The sequence below is a fragment of the Peromyscus maniculatus genome, chromosome 1 (assembly GCF_049852395.1).
Source record: "Peromyscus maniculatus bairdii isolate BWxNUB_F1_BW_parent chromosome 1, HU_Pman_BW_mat_3.1, whole genome shotgun sequence".
Lineage (NCBI taxonomy): Eukaryota > Metazoa > Chordata > Mammalia > Rodentia > Cricetidae > Peromyscus > Peromyscus maniculatus.
This window is the reverse complement of record NC_134852.1, coordinates 105,139,006-105,146,377: the sequence shown is the minus strand read 5'-3', so window position 1 is coordinate 105,146,377 and position 7,372 is coordinate 105,139,006.

Here is a 7,372-nt window from a genome sequence, read left to right as displayed (position 1 = left end):
TCTTTCTTGAGGGCTATAGTCTGGCCTTCATTTCAGCCAATCTCCCTCTCTGCTTTCCATCCATGGAAATGTGAGTAAATAGCTTCATGTAATTATTACAACTCCCTGAAGGCCTTCTACCACCACAAATTCCCTGCCATGTCTTCAAATCATAGGCCCAAGTAAACAATCTCTCACAAACTTGCTGGCCAGACATTTTGTCACAGCAATGTGAAAAATAATTATTATAACTATGATTTATCCCCGAGGAACCTAATAATTGGAGTTCACCATGTGCTTTTTACTCTTGCTTATAGCATCATTCCAATCCTATGCTCTGCATCCATCCCCTCCACACATGCCCATGTCCGATATGTAAAACCATATACTAAGCAGGTAATCACCCTGGAGTCAGTCCCATGATTGAGTTTTCTTGGATCCTCTTTTTTGGATTTAGGGAAGATATAGCCTCTTGTGAATATCTCCACATTTTATAAAACACCACAGTGCTCTTTTATTCCAATTCATTTCAAACTTCACTTTTTATCAGCTAAGAAAGAGAAAATAGCAATGTCTTGGAGTAGAATTGTTATGTTTCTGCATTTTTCACAATGTCAGAACTTGTGAATTCATTCAATTACACGTGGTCTTTGATTATGAAATTTAGAATGACTCCTGACTTTAGCTATGGGTCTACAAGAATAATGGAAAGCTCTCCTTATACCCGATAGCCACAAGAGATGAGCTCAGAAGCTCCTGCAGTATTCTAATGAAGAGATGCCAAGACTGATGGAGAGTGCTGGGTATTCTTACTATGGTTGTAGAATGAATTTAAGTGATGTGTGTGAGACAAAACATCCAATAATGTGTGAACTAGAAAAACTAATAAATATAACAGAAAAGGTTAAGAGAACACCAATATTTCTGACTTGAGTACTGAGTAATTCCAAGGATTGCTTACTAAGGAGGCAGACACAAAAGTCTAGGTATAGGCCAGCAAAGACTATGACAAAGCATTAAGAAGGCCTTTCATTTTAACATATCTATAGGGCAACTTGAAGAAAATGGCCAGGAGATATGATCAGAGATGGATTACAAAGTGAGTTTACAAAAGTGAGTTTACAATCAGAGTTTACAAAAGTGTTTGTCCCTCTGATGCATACAAATACAGGAAAAGATAAGGAGAATAATACTTTTTATCAAAGTTAGTATTGTTTTGTTACTTGGTGACAAAGTCCCTTTAAAATTACAAGAGCCACTAAGAGACTATTTTATTTTGAAGATTTGAAGTCAATCTAAAAGTGCCAGCTCTTTGACTGCCTGGCATTTCTACCAGGCATTGTAACCTAGTTGGAAAATAAAGCCCAATAAAGGCAACTAAGGAAGGACTGCCAAGAACCACTCCTGGCATTTTGTTCTAACCATGTAGTATACAGGGTGATATGGAAAGCATGACTCCTTCAAGCTCTGTACTATTGACTCAAAGCTGTAACCCCAACACTTCAGAGGCTGGGGATTTCTATGAGTCTGAAGCCAGCCTGAGCTACAGAGAAAGATGGTAGATAGATAGATAGATAGATAGATAGATAGATAGATAGATAGATAGATAGATAGATAGATAGAGGATAGATATAGATAGACAGATGGATAGATAGATAATAAATACTGATGACATGAGATACGTTAAGTCTTCTGAATGTATATTCTTTACATGTTATTAAGGTAAAAATTAAACTTGGAGTCTGGATCACTGAAATACATTCTTTCCACACCAAGAGATACAGTGACAGCCCTAAGTCTGGGGCTTGTTCTACTGAATGATTACAGGCAGGCAATCTCATTAGAAACTGAACATTTCATTGCCACCCACGAAGCAACCCCTAATGCTGAAAGAGCTGAGTAATTTTTTAACATCTCTGACATATTTTAGATGCTAAAGAAGCTGGTATCATCACACAAACATTTGAACACCTTTAATCCACAAATCAATAAATTATTAGCCTGACAATTTGCATCATACGGGTTCAGAGAAGATATATTGGTTTTATGATTGCTTAATTTAGTCCTTATAAAATAACAAACAAAGTTGGAATTGTATTTTCTTTGCTAATTTGTGCAGCCCTGTTGCTGGAGAGCTTCTCTTCAGGTCCCAACAAGCCCCGCAGTCCCACAACCCATGTATAAAATAATCAATCAGATGCTTATATTAGTTATAAACTGTATGGCCATGGCAGGCTTCTTGCTAACTGTTTCTATATCTTAAATTAACCCATTTCTATAAATCTATACCTTGCCACATGGCTCGTGGCTTACCGGCATCTTTACATGTTGCTTGTCTTGGCGGTGGCTGGCAGTGTCTCCACCTCCTTCTTCCTGTTTCCCCAATTCTCCTCTCCTTGTCCCACCTCTACTTCCTGCCTGGTCACTGGCCAATCAGTGTTTTATTTATATAGAGCGATATCCACAGCATAGCCCCATCTCTTTTTCTCTCTGTCTCCCTCCCTCCCTCCATTCCTTCATCCTGTGTATGTGTGTACATCTGCATATCCATGTTGGTGAATAAACAGGTTAATCAACGGATAATTGCCCCCCCCCTGCTTCATCTCTACCTATGAACTCTCCTGTGCATAAAACAAGGGGATACTTGAGTCATAGTATTGCATAAAACATTATAAAATATTTTTAATCCCTAAGACAAAATCAGGTAAGAAAGAGAAGCTCTAGGTACAAAACTATATAATCCAGTTCCAGAATGTTCAGGGCAACCTCATCAGAGATGCTGTCATATATAATGACTTTAGGAAGTAGTATTGATTTTACAACTTGAGAAGACTCTTTTTGAATAGATATGGCTTTGGCAAGCAGAAAAACTTGAAAAGATAATGTGAAACCCAGAGCATATCAGATGAATATTGATGGATCTAAATGTCTTATCTTGTGTGGAGCTCTTCATTCTAAAAAATGATGTTAGCAGAATAGAAACTATCTAATTGATTGCTTTTTGAGATAATCTTCCTTTGCTTAGAAACCCTAATTATTTTTTCTTAGAATTTATACCAAGGCTTCTTTTATCTCACCATCCATATTTATTACAGATTTTTTATCAATGGCAACAACTTCAATCAATTGCTACCATCATGAATGAACTCATACTACATAGATAAGACTGTTTCCGATGCTGTATACTACCAACTGAATATTCTACTTCTATGCCATTTTTCAAGATTTTCCTCACTACCTCCTCTTACATGAATCTTAAAGAGTCTTATTAATTAAAAAAAAAAAAAACTGAGGCCAGTTATTGGGGTGAGCATTGGAAGATCAGAGAAGCAGAACAAGCCACAGCTACCTCACCTTGCCAGTTCCTCAGCTGATCCTGTTTCCTCAGACTGGAAACCTCTGAGTCCTCATCCAGAATGAATCTCAGCTGAACTGCTGCTCCAAAGCCTGAAAGCTTAACCAGCTAAAAGCTTCTAGTTCCTGGTTTTCACACCTTATATATCTTTCTGCTTTCTGCCATCACTCCCTGGGATTAAAGGCATGAATCAACATGCCTATTTTCTGCTGTGGGATGTTCTGTATGTCCTGTGGGAGCCCTTCTTGGGTTCTTTGTGGCGTTACCCAGCAGGTCCGCATAGAGGATGATTAGGACCATGGGCCTGAGTGCAGGTGTCTGAGATGGTCTGCACTTGGCTGTGCTGGGGGATGGTCTGTATGTCAAGTTGTTCTGATTGATCAATAAATAAAACCTGATCGGCTGTGGCTAGGCAGGAAGGATAGGCGGGACTAACAGAGAGGAGAAATAAAAGGACAGGAAGGCAGAAGGACTGACTGCCAGATGCCGCCATGACCAGCAGCATGTGAAGATGCCGGTAAGCCACCAGCCAGCGTGGCAAGGTATAGATTTATGGAAATGGACTAATTTAAGCTATAAGCACAGTTAGCAAGAAGCCTGCCACGGCCATACAGTTTGTAAGCAATATAAGTCTCTGTGTTTACTTGGTTTGGTCTGAGCGGCTGTGGGACTGGCGGGCGACAAAGATTTGTCCTGACTGTGGGCAAGGCAGAAAAACTCAAGCAACAATTTTCAGTGTGGCCTTGAACTCACAGAGATCCATGCCTTCAAAAGGCTAGGATTAAAGGTGTGAGTGCCACCATTTTCTAGCCTCTGTATCTAGTGGCTGTTCTGTTCTCTGACCCCAGATAAGTTTATTAGTGTCAAATAATATTTTGGAGAACACAATATCACCATAACCTCCCATTAACATTTTTTTCCCACAATTCAATAGATGGTGCCTCCATCCAAATGCCTGGCACAAAATCAGAAAATGATTTTGTTTTCCTTTTAATTTTTGAAATTATAATGTAATTACAACACCTCTACCTTCTCCTTTCTCCCTACAAACCCTTCCATATACCTTCCGTTACTCTCTTTCAAATTCATGGCCTCTTTCTTCACTGATTGTTATTTTATGCATAAATGTAAATATAAACTACACAACCTGTATACTGCTACTTGTTTGTATGTTTTCAGAGTTGACTATTTGATTGACAAATCCTGTGTTTTCATACTCCACATACAATTAATTATTATGTACTAATAATTATTTGTTATAACTATCTCACACTTACGTCCATCTCTGTTCTCACAGATCACACTAATGGGTTTACAAATTAAAGTCAATATATGTCTATGAAAAGTGTATCCTGTTTTGAAAACACTAGTGTGCCATAGGAAAAATTTATGCAAAAAAAACAACCCTCCACATCTCCTTGTATTTATTTCTCATCTGCAGTAAGTAGTAACCTGAAACATATATATCTTGTGTGACTTTTGAACACGATATAAGTAGCAGATGGGATTAATATCACAAGCCCTTTGGGGAAAAATGTCAAACCATTACTTACAGCTAGAAGACTGTAAAGTGAACAGTACAGGTACACATTTGAGGGCATTTGAGTCATGCTATTTAAAAGGAAGAGAGCAGGCTGGGTGGTGGTGGCTCCTTTAATCCCAGCACTTGAGAGACAGAACCACGCAGATATCTGTGAGTTCAAGGCCAGCCTGATCTACAGAGCAAGATCCAGGAAAGGCACCGAAACTACGCACAGAAACCCTGTGTTGTAAAACCAAAGAAGAAGAAGAGGAGGAGAGCAAAATTCCCCCATGTGTGAACTAATATTATATATATATACATATATGGAAAGATTATAAGAATAGAGGAGATAAACAAATTTATAACATAGAAGAAATTTCCCTGTACAAAGCTGTCTGGAAATGAAAAAGCAGTATTTAGCAATAGTTGTCTAGCCCTGGAGAAAATGAGCCAAGGACAAAACAAGAGTATGCTTGGGACGTTCAAGTACAGAGGAGGAATCTTGCAACTCTTCCAACCTGTGTCCTTCTATTGCTGGCAAATATGTCCAGAATGTTCTCACTTGCTGATTCACCTTTTTGAGACTTTAAAGAATGTTTTTGTGGATTGTGAATAAACAGAACCCTAGGACTTTATGAAGCATGAAGAAGCAGCGTTCAAGTGCAAATAAAACCCTGCTGAGAAACAAGGAGATCGATTCCCTGCTGGAGGCATCAAAGAGACACACATTTTCCTAATGGTGGTAATTGATGACCCTTTGATATTGCTCCCAGGACATAATTTAACAAGGTTCAACTTACTGTTTATATTATAGGAGACAATCTGTGTGTTTACAAAAGAAACACTAAACAAAATGACAAACAAATAAATACTTCCTCACATCCAGGAAGAACTAAAGGTCCCCATTTTCCTAAGAGTGAGCCAGCAAACAGCTGAACTGCCCTGTGAGTCACTATGTAGCAACTTATCTGAAAGTATCAATTATTCTGCACCACAGTGGCATTTCAAAGCCCCATCAGTTACTGAAATGAGCACAAAGGTTACTAACACACAGTCCATTCAGCCAGTTATTTTTCAAAAGTCATATACTTAGTATCTACTGTGAGTCAGCATTGTAGAGACCTAGAATTGAATAGATGAGTAAGTCATGGCTACTTCAAAGTGATTTTAGTGCCACTGAGATTAATAGATGAAGCAGTCTATGGTAACCAGAGTTTAGCAGGTAGTCTTGATCCTGAAGTAACTCAAAAAAAAAAAAAAAAGCAACACTAAAAAGAAATCCAAACAACAAAGTAGTTCTTTATGGATACAGAGGAAAGAGATAGGGTAGCATGAGGGAAGGAAAGATGGCATCTACTCATTGAAGATGACACTTGGGAAGTATTACTAGGCCTGGATGGAGTGTTGGAGGAATCGAGGAATCAACATTTTTGAGATACATAAATCATATCAATAAATATGACAGAATAAGGTAGAGCATCCAGAGGGTGATTTTTGCTCCACAGCAAGATGGAACTTAGAGAAAGCTTTTTGTTAAACAGATGTGAGTCAACCAGACTGAAGTATCTATTTGGTACATAGGTTACAATGTTCACATCTGCTTTATGAAAACTAATAGCTATAGTGGCTTGGGATCAAAAGGATCAAACTTTAAATTTCAGTCAAAAAGAACATAATATAAACAAGATTTGATAGTAAACGTGCAGTGTACCATTGGGGGCATTTTTAAAAGTGTTAGTTTAGTATAGGATTGGTCTTGGTATAGGACTGGTATAAAAGCATGCATTAAACTGTATTCACTTTTGTCTTCTACTTGGTGATACAAGTGCTTACTCCCCACATGCACCACTACAATCAACCTGTTGTATCTGGCACCTGTTGTCAGGGAGCACAGTAATGTCCTTGTCTAGTTTACAGTAGATATGCACTTTCAATCTCCAAATTTGTAAAATAAGTAAAACTCGAGTCTTTAAAAAGTTAGTTGTCTCAAATATTTTGTTGTGGTGTTCCAGATATAATATACACACACATATACATATATATACACATAACACACACACACACATACACACACACACACACACACACACACACACGATATGAACACCAAATCATATAGATACATATATCAGTATGGGTATGTATTATATTTAATGATCAAAGTTGTTTGGAACTCATGGGATGTTGTTACCTTAACATAAGTTTGGTATTGCCAGATGCTCGAGTTCACAGACAGAAGAAATTAAGATTACATGGAAAAACTTTTGAGAGAAAACCATCATAAATATGGTATCCATCAGTTAAGTATTTCCAGTAAACAGCAAGCCTTGAAATCATTGTGATTGCTTGAAACAAGAGCAACTATCTTCAGACGTCTTTATAAATTCCAAGGCCACAATAATCAGTCATAATGAGTTATAATAGAAAACAATAAAAAAAAGAAAAACTAATAATATGTGTGTAAATGCCCTAGTAATTTTGTAGATACTATACGATGCCAAACAATGTGGATTTTT